The sequence below is a fragment of the Oryx dammah genome, unplaced genomic scaffold (genome assembly GCF_014754425.2).
Source record: "Oryx dammah isolate SB20612 unplaced genomic scaffold, SCBI_Odam_1.1 HiC_scaffold_17, whole genome shotgun sequence".
In the NCBI taxonomy this organism is placed as follows: Eukaryota; Metazoa; Chordata; class Mammalia; order Artiodactyla; family Bovidae; genus Oryx; species Oryx dammah.
This window is the reverse complement of record NW_024070201.1, coordinates 35393388-35412301: the sequence shown is the minus strand read 5'-3', so window position 1 is coordinate 35412301 and position 18914 is coordinate 35393388. Positions and strand designations below refer to the sequence as shown.

General features: G+C 36.6%; 1 protein-coding gene across 12 annotated transcripts in view; it reads right to left on the bottom strand.

The window, feature by feature from the left end:
- Positions 1-18914, bottom strand: part of SOX6 (SRY-box transcription factor 6) — a 712355-nt gene that overhangs the window by 393009 nt on the left and 300432 nt on the right. The gene's annotated exons all lie outside the window — the stretch shown is intronic.

The following is an 18914-nucleotide window of genomic DNA, read 5'->3' as shown; positions in this document are numbered from 1 at the left end:
GCTGTCTGTGACCCCATGGACTGTAGCCCGCCAGGCTCCTCTGTCCACGGGATCCTCCAGGCAAGAATACTGGAATGGGGTGCCATGCCCTCCTCCAGGGGACCTTCCTGACCCGGGGACTGAACTCGGCTCCTGCATCTCCTGCATCGCAGGCAGCTTCTTTACTGCTGAGCCATTGGCGAAGGCCCAGCTACAGTACTTTTTGTTGTTCAGTAGCTAAGCCATGTCCCATTCTTAGCGACCCCATGAGCTGGAGTACGCCAGCCTTCCCTGTCCTTCACTATTTCCTGGAGTTTGCTCAAACTCACGTCCATTGAGTTAGACGTGCCATCCAATCATTTCATCCTCTGCTATCCCCTTCTCTCGCTTTCAGTCTTACCCAGCATCACAGTCTTTTCCAATGAGTCAGCTCTTTGCACCAGGTGATCAAAGAACTGGAGCTTCAGCTTCAGCATCAGTTCTTCCAATGAATATTCAGGGTTGATTTCCTTTAGGATTGACTGGTTTGATATCCTTGCTGTCCAAGGGACTCTCAAGAGTCTTCTCCAGCACCACAGTTTGACAACATCAATTTTTCAGCACTCAGCCTTCTTTATGGTCCAATTCTCATATCCATACATGACTACTGCAAAAACCATAGCTTTGACTATGTATGGACCTTAGTTGGCAAAGTGCTGTCTCTGCTTTTTAATATGTTGTCTAGGTTTGTCATAGTTTGTCTTCCAAGAAGCAAGCGTCTTTTAATTTCATGGCTGCAGTCACCTTCCATAGTGATTTTGGAGCCCAAGAAAATAAAATCTGTCACTGTTTCCACTTTTTCCCATCTACTTGCCATGAAGTGATGGGACCTGCAGGCATAATCTTAACTTCTCGAATGTTGAGTTTCAAGCCAGGTTTTTCATTCTCCTGTTTCACTCTTATCAAGAGGTTCTTTAGTTCCTCTTCACTTCTTGCCATTAGAGTGGTATCATCTGCATATCTGAGGTTGTTGATATTTCCCCCAGCAATCTTGATTCCAGCTTGTGAGGCATTCAACCTGGCATTTCACATGATGTACTCTGCATATAAGTTAAATAAACAGGATAACAATATACAGCTTTGACATAACTCCTTTCCCAATTTTGAACCAGTCTGTTCCATGTCCAGTTCTAACTGTCGCATCTTGGCCAGCATACAAGTTTCTCAGGAGACAGGTAAGGTGGTCTGGTAATATCATCTTAGCCAAAGGTCTTAGGATAGTCAGCGAAGAAGATGTTTTTTTGTTTGGAACTCCCTTGCTTTTTCTATGATCCAATAGATGTTGGCAATTTGATCTCTGGTTCCTCTGCCTTTTCTAAATCCAGCTTGTACATCTGGAAGTTCTCAGTTGATGTCTTGTTGAAGCCTAGCTTGAAGGATTTTGAGTATTACCTTGCTAGCATGTGAAATGAGTGCAACTGTACAGTAGTTTGAACATTCTTTGGCATTGCTTTTCTTTGGGATTGGAGTGAAAACTGACCTTTATCAGTCAGCTGCAGTATAGTACAGCTCTAATTTAGCTGAGTTTCCAACTGCACCTTAACCAAGAATTGCAAGATGAGAAAAGTGAACTGGGGTTGCAAAAGTTAAATAAGATGTTGGAAATTAAGACAGGCCGATTGACCTACATACACTACCATGTATAAAACAGAAAACTAACGAGAACCTACTGTATAGCACAGGGAAGTCTACTCAGTGCTCTGTGGTGATGTAAATGGGAAGGAAGTCCAAAAAAGACAGGATACGTGAATAACTGTTTCACTTTGCTGCACAGCAGAAACTAACTCAACATTGTAAAACAACTATACTCCAATTTTAAAAAAAGAAAAAAATACAGGCATAGACCATAGGACAGAAGTGCAATCTTGCTCTTCATAATAGAGTTGAAACCCACACACAGGTGGAAGTGATTGCAGTTGGGAGAAATGAATGGGAAATGGCTTCTCTAAAGCAGCAACATGATCAACTTCCCTACCTGCTGCCAATGAAATCGTAGAGACAGAATATTATCTTTTATCCTTTCCTCCACCTATTAACAAGGCTGAATTAAGTTTGTTTATTCTTATTGCCTTGCATGTTGTTGTTTTTGTCTTGTTTTATTTTCTATTTTAGTTATATTACCTCTCCGGTTACAACTTTATTCTTATTCTTATCTGCCCTCCCTATAATAAGATTTAATGAGATATACAATCACAAATTTGTCCTATTACTCCAGTCTATAGCAAACCTCTTTTTCCTTAGACCTTACCCCAAATCACTTAAAGTCTAAATCCTAAAAAAGTTATTTTGAATATTCTCTTACTGAGACACTCCATGGTTTTCTATGGTGTGAATGCTCCCTACTGCAATCAGTAATAAACCCAATTTGTTCAACTATGGGTATGTTCTTGGTAGTCTTTGACTAAAAGGAATTAAAGGGATGCAGTGTCTGCAAAGAAATTAAAAATGATAATAAAACCAACTAAAAGTTGCTTCTGTTTGTTTTAAATCACCAAGTACTGGCAAGTCAACCATGTCAGTGATCAATCTTCTTTGCCAGGACAGAGGACTCCACCTTCCTTGGTACTGCACTTATATACTTTAAGTTTCAAATAACTTTTCAAGTTATAGTAATAAATTACATACATGTATACATGTATGTATAAATGTATACATGTATGTAATTTATTATGACCAAGCTACAACCAACCTAGACAGCTTATTAAAAAGACTTTACCAACAAAGGTCCGTCTAATCAAAGCTATGGTTTTTCCAGTAGTAATGTATGGATGTGAGAGTTAGACTGTAAAGAAAGCTGAGCGCTGAAAAACTGATGCTTTTGAACTGTGGTGTTGGAGAAGACTCTGGAGAGTCACTTGACAGCAAGGAAATCCAACCAGTCCATCCTAAAGGAGATCAGTCCTGAGTGTTCATTGGAAGGACTGGTGCTGAAGCTGAAACTCCAATACTTTGATGTGAAGTTGGTTCTCCACCTGATGTGAAGAACCAACTTATTAGAAAAGACCCTTATGCTGGGAAAGATTGAAGGCAGAGGAGAAGGGGATGACAGAGGATGAAATGGTTGGATGGCATCACCGACATGATGGACATGAGTTTAAGTAGGTTCTGGGAGTTGGTGATGGACAGGGAAGCCTGGCGTGCTGCAGTCCATGGAGAAGCAGAGTTGGACATGATTGAGCAACTGAAATGAACTGAACTGAATTGAGTTATATTACCATCTACTATATATATACTGCTTTATTCTGATTCCTCACTCTAAACAACATTTTTCTGATGAACCAAAAAATACCTGCCAACTGTGCTGCATTAAGAGGTATTCTACCATAGTGTGACTGAGTAACTGACAATAAAAGCTTTACCTAATCTAAGTTCTTATAACTCCTTGCTAGCAAAATATATCTAACCTTTTTAACATGCTGAAAACTAAACTGCTAAATTTTATAGGTTCTTTCTCAGAGGAAAAAGTATGTTTTCTCTGTGACATATTTTAAGGAAAAGCACTGGTTTATGGAATTCTCCAGCCCTGAATACTGAAGTGGTTAGCCGTTCCCTTCTCCAGGGGATCTTCCCAACCCAGGAATTGAAAACCAGGGGCCCCTGCATTGCAGGCAGATTCTTTACCAGCTGAGTTACCAGGGAAGCCCCTTAAAGAAGATTACATAAATGAAAATACTAAATTTGGTTCCAATCATTGTTGTTGTTGTTCAGTCGTTGTGTCTGATTCTTTTCAATCCCATGAATCGTAGCCTGCCAGGCTCCTCTATCCATGGGGTTTTCCAGGCATGAATACTGGAATGGGTTGTCATTTCCTTCTCCAGGGTTCTTCCCAACAGATTATTCCTGACAAATTTATCACCGACTCTAACATTAAAACAAAGTGTATTCTTTTTTTCTTTTATTTAAACTGATATTTGATGTAATTTGAGATTTACATAGCATTCTCAAGTTTGTCATTCTATACTATTACTATAGTATTAAGTAACAATAATAAATTTATTCATGCATGTAGATTTGTTACCAGGATTTACTGAAGTGTCATGATTCCTGAATTCATATAAGAAAAAACTATCATTTTTAAAATGCTATTTTGATTTGGTAATTTTGAAAAAATTACCAAAAGTTGTATAAATAGTCTCATTCCATGATATTTAATAAATGCATTTAAATAATATAGAATAAATATAGAAAAAAATAAAGTCCTCAAATTTGTCAAGGGAAACACAAAGAAAAGTCTAACATCATCTATACACTATCAGAATATAGAATCAAAATCTGAAGATTCAAAAGTCCTTAAAAATTCAATTGCTCAATGATATCTAGTATTGATTCCCTTGTGCAAGGCAAGGTAGTATAAAGTAAACAAGGCGCAGGCTCTCTGAGCCAGATTTTCTGGTTAAATCCCAGTTTTCCATCCACCTCTCATATAGCCCCAGAGTTCAGTAACCTCTCGGTGCCTTACTTCCTCATCTATAAGATTACTTTGAAAATGATAGCAGCACAGAACCTATCTCAGAAGGCAGTTATGAAAATCAAATAAATTAATAAAAATAAAATACTTAGATTAACAAGTGTTCATCAGATCATGATGATAGTGGTGGAGGTGTGGAAGTGGTGGTGTTAGTGATGGTGGCTGCCACAATACCCAGGAGAAGTGACTTTTTTTCTCTCCTTGAACTAATATAAGATTTAGCACCTCCAACGTAGTCCATTCCATGTTTGGAGGCTTCGCTAATATTCTGATTTATAGGAATATGAATCCTATTCTTTCAGCCTATAGTTCTCCTTTCATTCCATCAGTCAGTCAGTCAGTCAGTTCAGTTGCTCAGTCGTGTCCGACTCTTTGTGACCCCATGAATCGCAGCACGCCAGGCCTCCCTGTCCATCACCAATTCCCGGAGTTCACTCAGACTCACGTCCATCGAGTCGGTGATGCCATCCAGCCATCTCATCCTCTGTCGTCCCCTTCTCCTTCTGCCCTCAATCCCTCCCAGCATCAGAATCTTTTCCATGGAAATATTTGAAAGTGCTACATACAGCTATTATAGCACCCTTGTATTATCTCTTTTTCTAAGTAAAATATCTGTTTCCTTAATTTCTTTCTCATAATAAAAACACAGTTCAGCTATCCTGTTCATTTTACCCTGAGTATGTTCCACTTTGTTTCTCCCCCCTTTTTAAAGAATAGTGCCCTGAGCTGAATATACTCAGTATTGTATAAACAACAAAGAACTAAGACACACTATCACAGCCTTAGAGGTATCAAACTTTAAAGAGCTAATGCTATAGGACAGACAGTCTCAGAGTTGAGAATACTTTATAACTTTTTGGTAATAGAACAGCAAGAAGAGCTTTAAGGCAGGCAGGCCTAATAAGTGAATTCCCCAGCAGGCGAAACAATATTCTAACAAAGTTCAGCTGATTCATGTGCCTAGCAAATCCAGCCAGTTATTTTCACCTGGAAATTCATTACTATTTGAACTACCATATGATAGTCAACCTAAACAACACTACCAGTTTATACTGAATTTGCTAAAACAATTTTAACCTTGAAAACAAGAAAGTAAAAAGTAGCAAGAGGGTTGGTGTTTACAGTTCAAACCTTTCAATTTTTACCACATGGGCATTTTAAATATTATTAGGAAAAAACTTTTAAGCACTCAAAAAAACTAGAAAGACTAAGATAATGAATATTATTATAATGAACAGCTGGATTGATTGACAATTATCAATATTTTGCCATATTGTTCTATATATATGCATTTATCTCTCTAATTATATTGCTGGAACATTTAAGAATATATTATTGACATCACTGCCATCTTACCCCTAAATACCTTAGCAAGCATCTGCAGAAAATAAGGGTGTTCTCCCACATAACCACAATATGAGTATCATACCTAAGAAAATGAATAATACTTCGTTTAAGACATCTAATATACAACTCATATTAAACTTTCCACAATTGTCCTGAAATATTTTTTTCAAAATTGATTCCATCAAAGTTTATGGTTTATATTTGGCTATACTCTTAAGTTTCCTTCACTCTAGAACAAAATCCCCCTTTCTTTTAATTTAATAACTAGTTATATTAGATTTTTTTAAATGTTTCAGGTATATAGCATTATAATTCAACATTTGTTTAATGCTACAGAGTGAAAATCACAAGTCTGGTTACCATCCATCAACATTACCATCCATCACCATACAGTTAACTTGCTTCATCCATTTCACCCACCCCCTCAACCTATTTCCCCTCTAATAACCATTGATCTGTACCATGTTTCAGTTTGTACATATATACAGTGGAATATTACTCAGCCATAAAAATGAAATAATGCTGTTTGCAGCAACATGGATGAACTCAGAGACTGTCATATTGACTGAAGTAAGTTAGAGAATTATATGATATTGCTTATATATGGAATCTTTAAAAAGTTGTACAAATGAAACTTATTTACAAAATAGAAATAGAGTTATAGATATAAAAATCAATCTGATGGTTACCAAGAGAGAAAGAACAGAAGGGATAAGTTGGGAGATTGGGACTGACATAAACACACTACTATACAAAAAATACATGATTTATAAGGACCTACTGTATAACACAGAGAAATCTACTTAGTACACTATAATAACCCTACCTATATGGGAAAAAAAGAGTGGATATATGTGTATGTATAACTGATACACTTAGCTGGACAACAGAAAGTAACATATTGTAAATCAACTATACTCTAATAAATTTTTTTAAAATTAGTGATGTTGAATATCTTTTCATGTCCCTGTTGACCAGCTGCATAATCTTCTTTGGAAAAATATTTATTCAGATCTTCTGCCCATTTTTTGATCAGGATGTCTGTATGAGTTTTATTTTATATATGTATATATATATAAAATATGTGAGTATATATATATAATACTTTGGATATTAACCCCTTATCATTATCAGCTGTATGATTTGCAAATATCTTTTCCCATTCAGTAGTTTGCTTTGTTGCTTTTTCATTTTGGTGGTGATTTCCTTTACTGTCTAGAAGCTTTGTAGTTTGATGTAGTTCCATTTATTTGTGCTTTTGTTGCCCTTGCCTTTGAAGTCAGGTCCACAAAAAAAAATCACTAAGACTGATGTCAATGGGGTTATCACCTATGTTTTCCTCAAGAGATTTTATGGTTTTAGGTTTTACAGTCAAGACTTTAATGCTTTTACAGTTAATTTTTGTGTTAGGGTAGGATAGTGGCTTAGTTTCATTCTTTCGCCTGGTAGGCTGCAGTCCACGGGACGCTAAGAGTCGGACACGACTGAGTGACTTCACTTTCACTTTTCACTTTCATGCATTGGAGAAGGAAATGGCAACCTACTCCAGTGTTCTTGCCTGGAAAATCCCAGGGATGGGAGAGCCTGGTGGGCTGCCGTCTATGGGGTTACACAGAGTCAGACACGACTGAAGCAACTTAGCAACAGCAGCAGCAGGATAGTGGCTTAGTTTCATTCTTTCACATGTAGCTGTCCATCTTTTCCAATTTCATTTACTGAAAAAGCAAATCTTTATTGTCCTTGTAGGTGTGGATTTATTTTTGAGTTCTCAATTCTGCTCCATTGATCTATCCATCTTTTTTTGTGCCAGTACTATACTGTTTTGATTATTGTAGCTTTAAAGTATAATTTGAAATCAGGGCATGTGGTATCTCCAGCTTTGTTCTGCTTTCTCAAGATTGTTTGGTGGGGGTCTAGTCAAGTGGCAGAGTAGGAGGACATGGAGTTCACACCTCCTCATAAGTAGGGCACCTACTAGGCACTGGAGGGGGACCTCAGACACCTAAGAGAATGGGAGGAATTCCAATGCAACCAAGCCAGAGGTCAGGCCTGAGTTCCTGTGGTGGCAGCATAGAGTTCAAGCTGCTGGACTAACAAAGAACTTCAGGTACCAGGGAATATTAACCAGTGTGAGATTTCCTAGAGATCCTCATCACAGAACCAAAACCCAGCTCCATCTAACTGTCTATAAACTCTACTGCTGGACACCTCAGGCCAAGTAACCAGTAAGACAGGAGCACAGCTCCACCCATCATCAGACTGGCTATTTGGAATCTTTTGTGGTTCCATACAAAGTTTAGAATTGTTTTCTCTAATTCTGTGAAACATGCTGTTAGAAGTTTGATAGGGATTGCACTGAAGCTATAGATTGCTTTGGGTTATAACAATAAAGGCATACTTTGGAGAAAGTGTGAGTTTAGTTCCAGATCACCATAGTAAGGTGAAAATCACAGTAAAGCAAGTCATACAAATTGTTCTCAATGCATTTAAAAGTTACTTACACTACACTATAGTCTATTAAGTGTGCAATAGCATTATACCTAAATAAATGTACATACCTCAATTAAAAATAGTTTATTGCTGAAAAATGCTAACCATCCTCTGGCTTTCAGCAAGTCATAAACTTCTTGCTGGTGGAGAGTTCTGCCTCACTGTTGATGGCTGCTGAATGATCATGGTGGTAGTTGATAAAGGTTGGGGTAGCTGTGGTGATTTCTTAAAACAAGGCAACAATGAAGTTTACCACATCAATTGACTCTCCTTTCATGAACGATTTCTCTGTAGCATGCAATGCTCTTTGATAACATTTTACCCACAATAGAACTTCTTTAAAAATTGGGCTGGTGCACGGGGATGATCCAGAGAGATGACATGGGGTGGGAGGTGGGTTCAGGATTGGGAACTCATGTACACCCGTGGCGGATTCATGTCAATGTATGGCAAAACCAATACAGTATTGTAAAGTAAAATAAAGTAAAAATAAAAATTAAAAAAAAAAACTTGGAGTCAATCCTCTTAACACCTGATGCTATGTAATCAACTAAGTTTAGTAATATTTTAAAGCGTTTGTTGTCATTTTAACAGCTTTCGCAGTGTCTTCACCAGGAGTAGATTCTATCTCAAGAAACCATATACTTTGCTCACCCATTAGTAGCAACTTCTCATTCATTAGTTTTACCATGAGATAGCAGCAATTCAGTCATATTTTTAGGCTCCACTTCTAATTCTAGTTCTATTGCTATTTCTACCACATCCATAGTTACCTTCTCCACTGAAGTCTTGAGCTCCTCAAAGTTACCAAGGACGGTTCATAAATTTATTCCAAACTCCTGTTAATGATATTTTGACCTCTTCCCATGAATCATGCATGTTCTTAATGGCATCTAGAATGGTAAATCATTTCCAGAAGGTTTTCAATTTACTTTGCCCAGATTCATAGAGAAATCACTATTTATATCAGCTGCAGCCCTATGAAATGTATTTCCTAAATAATAACTTTAAAGTTGAAATTACTCCTTGAGCCATGGACTGCAAAATGAATGTTGTGTTAGCAGGCATGAAAACAACATTAATCTCATTGTACATCTTCATCAGAGTTCTAAACTGACTAGATACATTGTCAATGAGTAGAAATATTTTGAAAGGAATTTGTTATTTTGAGCAGTAGGTCTCAACAATAGGCTTAAAATATTCAGTAATCCATGTTGTAACAGGCATACTGTCATCCAGGCTTCACATCAGCCCTATCTTTGAAGCTCTGAAGTCAGGTATTCATTGATTTCTCATCTTTAGTTATTAAAGACCTAGATGGTGGTGTCTTCTTCCAAAATAAGGCTGTTTCATCTACATTGAAAATCTGTTGTTTAGTGTAGCTACTTTTAATTATTATCTTAGCTAGATCTTCTGGATAACTTGCTGTAGCTTCTACACCAGCACTTGCTGTTTTACCTTGCACTTTTATATGATGAAGATGATTTCATCAACCACTACTATGATCAATGAGCAGCCATCAGTATCCCTGCTCCCAGTGGCAGAGACTAGTGCTTGGAGAAAGGCACAAATAATCTTTTGAAATGTTGTTTACTCCAGCTTCTTGGATACCTGTCTCTAATTCATGACAGAAACTGGGGCCATTATAAGAAAGGGGGATTCAACAGTCATTCACAGGTATTAGAGTAGTTTCGGCAAAAACAGAAAATAAAATATAAACCTTTTAGGGAAAAAGTAAGGAAGTTGGGATCCACTAGGAAAATGAGTAATAATTAAGCCTCCAGAAACAACTATCAATATAATAACTACCTATGTCTTGCCTATTTAAAAATGATGAGGCTGGGGTCATACCCAAAAAGAAACAGCCCAGAGTGGGCTCTTCATTCCTCACAAATCTTAACATTACAGAGCCCAGTCAAGACTGGTCAAATCCACTTGTTCCTTAAGAGAGATTACACTCTTATTAACAGTGAAGTCCTTTCATGGCCTAGTTTGCCTAAGGAAGAAAAACTAGAGAGCAGATTGCTCTTTACATCATTACACACTGAGCCCTCCCAGCCACTCTGTGAACTCAACAATCTCTTCTCTTCTCTAGGATCTTGCCCTAATAAAATTCATAATTTTGAGAATTTCACCACAAAAACTTTAATTTCCTTCTAATATGTCAAGTAAATATATATAATGGCATAACAAGACTGTTTGTAATCTAGAAAATTTTTTATCTCTAGCTCTCTGATTTAAGTTTTCACAGTAGAGCAAGTAAAGAAATCAAAAATGATTTTTCAGTGCCTACATTGCTTATAATGTTTTTACATTTCTAGAAAAAGGAAAACTATGCACAAAACTATTGCTAATTTACTACAAAGCAGCAAGTAAAAGTCTAATCTGGTGGCAAATATCCCCACCGTCTGGAGGTTGTGATTGCTCTACCTAAAAACAACACACAACCTTGAACTGATGGCTCAGTTATAATCATAAAGCCCATCCCTTCTCTCTGAGTAACAAAGGGGTGTAAATTTTTATTGTTCTCTGTTAATTTCCCCAAATCCAAAAACTCAGATTCAGATTCATTCTTTACCCTGCAGTGTCATTCCTCATGGATCCAAGAAAATAGTAGCCAAAAGGAAATCTAAACTCCAATCTTACTGTCAATTTCAGAAAGCAAAATATATAATCATCTTTAATCAAGTTCACATATAAAATATATCAGTGTAACAACAAAAAACAAGAAAGGCATTTTGGTAGAAGCACACTAGGTACAAAAAAATTATACAACTGAAGGCCAGATAATAACTCTGAATTTAAGAGCAAAAGTTTCCTCAATCTGTTCATGAATTATTTTAGATTAATTCTGGCTGGCCCACAGTTGGGCTTCCCTGGTGGCTCAGATGGTAAGGAATCCTCCTGCAATGTAGGAGACCCAGGTTTGATCCCTGAGTCAAAGAAGATCCCCTAGAGAAGGGAATGGCTATCTATTCCAGTATTCTTGCCTGGAGAGTTCCATGAACAGAGGAGAAACTACTAACTAACCACTAGAATGAACCAATTAATTCCTAAATAACTCTAATTTCCAAAGAAAAAGTCCTAATTCTTAGTCTTTCAAGGTAAACTAATCTCTTCTATTCTTCCCTGTAGAACTCCATGGACAGAGGCACCTATCTGGCAGGCTACGCTCCTTGGGGTCGCAAAGAGTTGGGGAAGACTAAGCAATTAACATGCGTAACACCATAAACTATCTATGCTTGACTGAGTGCACATTTGTTCCCAAAAGTTTGATGAACTTGAAACTATTGTATTCTAGGTATTCTCAGTACACTGGCAGTAAAAATTAGATTTAAAAAACCCCAAAATTTGATTAAATTATAATCAAAGCAAACTCTACAAAATAATTTCTAATCATTTTATTAAATAGGGTTTCCCATTTTCTAGGGCACTAATGAAATATAAATAAGACAGGTGACATGCATAAATATTCATTTCTAATTTTTACCTGATTATACAATTTTTATTAGCAAAAATCTGTAATTCATACTTTAGATTTGAAGATGTTTACACAGAGATATTACTATTGAACTTAATTTGCATCATCTAGAAAAATAATGCCTAGAGGTCATGGAGCTATTGTAATGCCAAAATAATGCTTAAAAGGTTAATAGTATAAAAAATAAATATGTCATCACATTGAAATCTATATTAACAAAAGAAATAATAGCTTGAAGTTGTTCATCTTTTAAAAGGTTACATTTCTCTTGGAAAGCAAGGAAAAGTTCTTACTGCAGAGGACAAACAGTGGGATAATTTATATATGAAGGTAATTAAGGCACATTCATTAGATGTGTTCCAAAAAGATTAGATACGTTCATGGAAGGAACAAAGCAGGGTCTTTCCTGCTTAGTGCAGGTGGATTGACTCAATAATCAAAGAGGGCCCTTACAATCTCATCTCCAAATAAATGGTGGTACCAGAATTTGTCATGTTAAGTTGACTTTATGGAAAGTAACTCTCTTCAAATTAAACTAAGAAGGTCGATCTGGAGGAGTGCAAACACAACCCCAGCTTTTTCCTCCCAAAACAATATGCCATAATATTCACCAAAATCTTATTCATGCTGATCTAGAAGGACTTTAAGATTCATATCTCATTCTAATCTTGAAAAAGTTCAAATTGGTCATGTAAATAGTTAACTGCATGCTATATATACACATGTATATTTCTTTCCATACCATGCTGCTTAGAAGTATTATAGAAATGTGCAGATTTCATTATTCAAGTTATGGTGTTTCATTTCAGTTACGTATCCAAGTCATCACTGGGCAAGAAGGAATTCCGCACAAGCAAGTGTACATTAATCAGAATCACCTATAGACTGAAATTTGTTTGTGAAATTCTGCTTTAATCAGAAAATTACTGGTATCCTAAGATCAGCTTCCAATGATTGATACTGACCAATTTTAACAAGAAGCTTACTTTTTAAATCTTCTACTATATTCAAATGCTATTTAAATCCATCAAGAAAATAAAACCTGAAGAGAATAGGCCTATTCAATCAAGCTCTTCTGTTAGACTAGATTATACCAGATTTTCTATTAGTAATCAATTAGATTTTAAATAATTATCCACAAGTGACTTTTCCTAAGTGTCTGGAAATGCTATAAGTCCTAAGCTACACTTTGGTCTTGAAGGAATATTTGCCAATGAATAATGGATAGGAAAAAATCAAACCATAGGAGCAGCCCTAACATCACTATGAGGTGTACACTAACAGCATATTGTTGAAAGAAATGAAAACAAAATATTTATGACACATAAAGTTATGATGCAAAAATAAAGCAAATCTGAGGAATATTGGCTGAATCCCAGAAAAGATAATCCTTATGAACATGAAGGAATGCTGCAAATTGTAAGTGAATGCTGATGATGGAGTTCATTAAGAGATTCATGTTACAGTCAGAGCTCTGCAAACCCTAGTTACTGGATCTTATACAGCCTCAAAGATTAAAATAAAAATAAACATAGCATATCCCAACTCCTTGAAAACATTATATACACACAAGTTTATTATACTGAAAAAATATATATACAGGGGTCTGATTTTCCTTGAGCTATCAAAATACAAAAGAAATCCAAAACACAGATATAGCAAAGTACTGGGTTTTTATATTTTGGCAGGTGCTCAATATGCAGCCCACATAATCACATGTTAATGACTGGAGTGTGTTAATCAGCATGCATACCTGATTCCTTCTTGCCCAAGGAGGGAAAAGCCAGCTATTCCAGAGCATGTCAATGTTTCTACTTATGATAAAGATTTTGAAAATAGCTAAGTAAGAAAACTTTTCCAAAAAGTATATTTAGAAAGATGTATTAATAATCAGCTTGTTTAAATGAGTCACTTTAGGAAAGTTTTTTTAATATAATTTAAAATTTTATTTATTTTTTAATTGAAGGATAATTGCTTTATAGTATTAAATATATTTTTTAATAGCAGGAATGATAAAGAAGGTGTACATATATAAAGGTGATCAGTAGAAACAGTGTCAGGTTTTATTTTGGGGGAGCACCAAAATCACTGCAGATGGTGATTGTAGCCATGAAATTAAAAGACACTTACTCCTTGGAAGGAAAGTTATGACCAACCTAGATAGCATATTAAAAAGCAGAGACATTACTTTGCCAACAAAGGTCCGTCTAGTCAAGGCCATGGTTTTTCCAGTGGTCATATATGGATATGAGAGTTGGACTGTAAAGAAAGCTGAGCGCCGAAGAATTGATGCTTTTGAACTGTGGTGTTGAAGACTCTTGAGAGTGCCTTGGACTGCAAGGAGATCCAACCAGGCCATCCTGAAGGAAATCAGTCCTGGGTGTTCATTGGAAGGACCGATGTTGAAGCTGAAACTCCAATACTTTGGCCACCTCATGCGAAGAGTTGACTCATTGGAAAAGACCCTGATGCTAGGAGGGATTGAGAGCAGGAGGAGAAGGGGATAACAGAGGATGAGATGGCTGGATGGCATCACTAACTCGATGGATGTGAGTCTGAGTGAACTCTGGGAGTTGGTGATGGACAGGGAGGCCTGGCGTGCTGCGATTCATGGGGTCGCAGAGTCAGACACGACTGAGCGACTGAACTGAACTGAACTGAATGTTGACACATTGATCTAGACAGCATTAGTTGTCTATTTCACTATTCGCACCATGCCATAAAATATAGCTTTATTTTTTGGTCCAAACTGTAAGTAAATTTCTGTCATTATGTTTCTGAGATACATTTAAAGATGGACAATACTGTGTGCTAATATAGTTTCAGAGTTATAGAAAATGGGAAATCTTCCATAGGGCTTCCTCGAAAATGTTTCACAACTCAGGGGCAAGGAGGAACATTTTCACTTATTAACAGAAGTCTAGGTTTGAATTTTACTTAAAGCAAATGGATATCCAAAAATCCCAAAATGAGAGTGGTAATAATTGATGCTTTTGAACTGTGGTATTGGAGAAGACTCTTGAGACTCCCTTGGACTGCAAGGAGATCCAACCAATCCATTCTAAAGGAGATCAGTCCTGGGTGTTCTTTGGAAGGACTGATGCTAAAGCTGAAATGCCAATACTTTGGCCACCTCATATGAAGAGTTGACTCATTGGAAAAGACTCTGATCCTGAGGAGGATTGGGGGCAGGAGGAGAAGGGGATGACAGAGGATGAGATGGCTGGATGGCATCACCGACTCGATGGATGTGAGTTTGCGTGAACTCCAGGAGTTGGTGATGGACAGGGAGGCCTGGCGTGCTGCAATTCATGGGGCTGCAGAGTCAGACATGACTGAGCGACTGAACTGAACTGAAGTGAACTGAATAACTAAATTTCTCAAGTCTAAACCTTGCTAGTGTATGTATTTTTTCCCCAGTACTTCACAGACCCAATCAGGTACCAAATAGATGAATATAAACCTCACACATGGTTTGAACCAGAAGAACTAGTAGGTTTCACTACATTTTCTAAAGCATAGTCTCAATAAAAGTGAGGAAATAAATTTTGAGTGCTGCCTACTACCTTAATTGACTAAATCGTATCAAAAGCATGACAATTCAAGTTTTTAAAATCTTTTAAAAGTAACAAAATCAGAAACCTTCTAAAAGCTTCTCACAATATAAAGCATCAATGGAAAGGATTAAATCCTCACTCAAAGTTCCTAGACTATGTTATTATGTAATGGCAACAGCTCCACTCTAGAAAAGGTACAAAATCCACACCAGAATTTTTATGACTCAAAACGAACTATATAGAATGCTTCAGAGTGGATTAGCAACTTTGCTGAACTGAAAGCAAGAAAGACAGAGAGGAGAAATTGTTTGCAAGCAGTATTATTCCCAACGGTTATTTATTAAATATCTCAATATGCCTATTATTTTCTTTAAATTGCAACTAAGGATTTATTAACATCTTTTATTTATAGTGGAAAATTACTTTAAAAACTTATCTAAGAGATAAAACTTTCAGGAATTTAAATAGGTCTCTAAAATAAGGGATTCTGATATCTGGACCTGAGGGTCCAGTATGATTATTTCTACTTAATTAGACTAGTAATTAAAAGCCAAATGCATATAATCCCATTTTTCTTAAGATGTATAACATGAGAATGCATGCAAGTGCACAGGTACACATGCATGCACGAGGTCCCACTTACAATCCTGTCACTTTGGGGATCTTATACGAGACAATGTTGGTATCTAGACCACATTCCCATAACTACCCCAGAAGTCACCTGTAAACAGCTCTTTGTTAGGCAAAAAGCTTCTGCCCTCACATGGAACACTCTTGGTGCCGGAGCATTGCCTATCTTTCCCCACGCCCTGGTCGCATCAACTTTACTTTGTGTTATGAAATATTATTGACTAAATTTCTACCCAAGTATATATTACATAAAATATCCTACTCACCCTCTGTGTGAGTCTTGTCATCCTCAGACTCTATCGAACTCTTCAAAGAATGACTTTCCTAACTGCCCCCTCTTTCACTCATCATCAGACTCTCACCCGCACTATTGCAACGGCTTTCTTAATAAGTGCTCTTGTTTCTGGTGTCATCTCTTGTAATCCATTCTGTACACAGCAGCTAATATGATGTTTTCAAAATACAATAAATCAAATCATGGTAGTGTCCTACTTAAAATCTTCCAGTGGCTTCCTCCTTCACTTAAAGTAAACCAAACACCTCACTGTAGCCTATGATACCCCGTAGTACCTGTCATCTGCCTGCCACCTAGATTTGATATCATGCCATTCTCTCCCTCACCCATTCCACTCCAGACACTCTGTTGTTTCCTATTGCTCCATGCTGATTTTACCAGGTTCAATTACAATGTATAACAAATACGATCCACTGAAGAGAGTTAAAAGTTTCACTTAACTTCATAAAAACTACTCTGGATTTAATTTACTTGAATGTGGAATGAGGCTAAGTGTTTATTAAATTTTACTCTAACCATAGTTACCCTGGAGAAGGTAATGGCACCCCACTCCAGTACTCCTGCCTGGAAAATCCCATAGATGGAGGAGCCTGGTAGGCTGCAGTCCATGGGGTCGCTGGGAGTCGGACACGACTGAGCGACTTCACTTTCACTTTTCACTTGCATGCATTGGAGAAGGAAATGGCAGCCCACTCCAGTATTCTTGCCTGGAGAATCCCAGGGACGGGGGAGCCTGGTGGGCTGCCGTCTATGGGGTCGCACAGAGTCGGACATGATTGAAGTGACTTAGCAGCAGCATAGTTACCGTACCCCAGCACTCATATTCTCTATATATAGGTTTGCAAGACTGTCCAGAAACCTAAAATCCATCTATTGTTTTCCTTTGCTTGGTTGAGAAAACTTGGTCAGTGATATGATCCTTGGGGTATAAGTCATTACAGGTCTGATGTTACACTTGTTATACATTACTGAATCTATCAAATGAAAAGGGAGCACAAAAGGGAATTTCCAAATGCAGCTGCTACTTCCCAATTGTTAAATCCTTTTATTATACCATATACACGGCTGGGAAATACCATAGAGTGGGAGCTAAAACAAAATATTTTGGCTTCCAGACATTCAGAATATACAAAGGCTCCAGTGGAAAGTAATGATTGATATCAGAAGAGAATGAAAGTTTGAAAACATTTCCAGCAAATATGATTTCTTTTATGTTTATATAACATATTTGTATGCTTAAACTATTTTATGCTACCATAAATCCCACTTAACATAAATTTGGTAAGCAAATTATTAATATCTATTTTCTGACAAAATATTAGATCATAAAACTTTGAGACTAAATCACCAAAGCAATTTTGCACTTGCTAATATACAAACTAAATTTTACTAAGAAAAATGTAAAGAGTTCTCTAAAGAAGTAAAATCTGAACTGTATTATTTCTGCCTCAACTTGTATTTTCCAGTGTAGTTATTTTGATTTGTCCATAAGTATATTTGGCATAAAAGTTAAAATATATCTTGAACCCATCCCTTCTCTTTATCTGATCTGCCTCTACACTAATCCAAGCCACCATCATCTCTACCTGGATTTCTCAAATAGCTTTCCTGCAGATCTTCCTCCTTTCACTCTGTCTCCCTCCCATCTATTCATAATACAGTCAGAAATTCTCTTTTTAAAGTTCTTAAACACTTCAAGGCTTCCTATTCTGCTTAGGATCAAATCTCACTTCCATAAAGTTATCTATGAATATAAGATCTTGTTGGATAACTGGTCCCAAACAATCTTTCCAACCCATATCTTTTCTTTTCCCTATGCAAGGAAAACAAATCTTCCAGTGAGTCTAATTGTATAATGATGATCCCCTTTGAATCTAAAGTTGGTCTAGAACAGTTAGTGTAGTCCAATTCTCGATTTCTCACCTATTGCTTCAGAGTACTAATTGGGACTGAGAAATCATCTGAAAAAGAAAATGTCTGCTTCCATAAATTATGGAATTAAGTCTTTGAACTAGTTTTGAGACAATAGAGCAAGAATTTTTAAATATAAAAAAAGGCATTTTTAAATATTACTTAATTTTTTATTAAAGGTTAAAACTTTTCTTCATTTCCCACTTAAAATATTTTTCATTAATTTAACCAAGAGTTAAGACACGTAAAACAGGGTTTAAAATTCCTAATCTAATAAAATATGTTAAGATTTCACTCAGTTATAAATGCTAAAAAAAATGAATACTTTTGCTTTAAACTAGATAAGTAATGTCGCTTATTACGGTGCCTGTTTTAATGGTTACAGGTAGAACTTAATGTGAGAAAGTAGGCTAATACATTGCATGTATTTGATGCTGTTCTACCTTTAGGGCAAAATCCTGCAGTTTGACTGAATGATACTTAGGAGCTTTGCATGTCCTTTTGAAATTAATATGTAGGCACATAAGTGAGAAAAGCTTTATTATTAATCAAGAATGACTGTTAAAAATGATAAATACTTGCATTTCCTTACTGAAGATGTATTCACTCTATGACCTCATTCACATAGGTATGTCTGCTTATTATAATTTTTCCATATTAACACACGACCACATTTTATTGGATCATACCTATTTTGTGTTATTATTAAGTTCACTA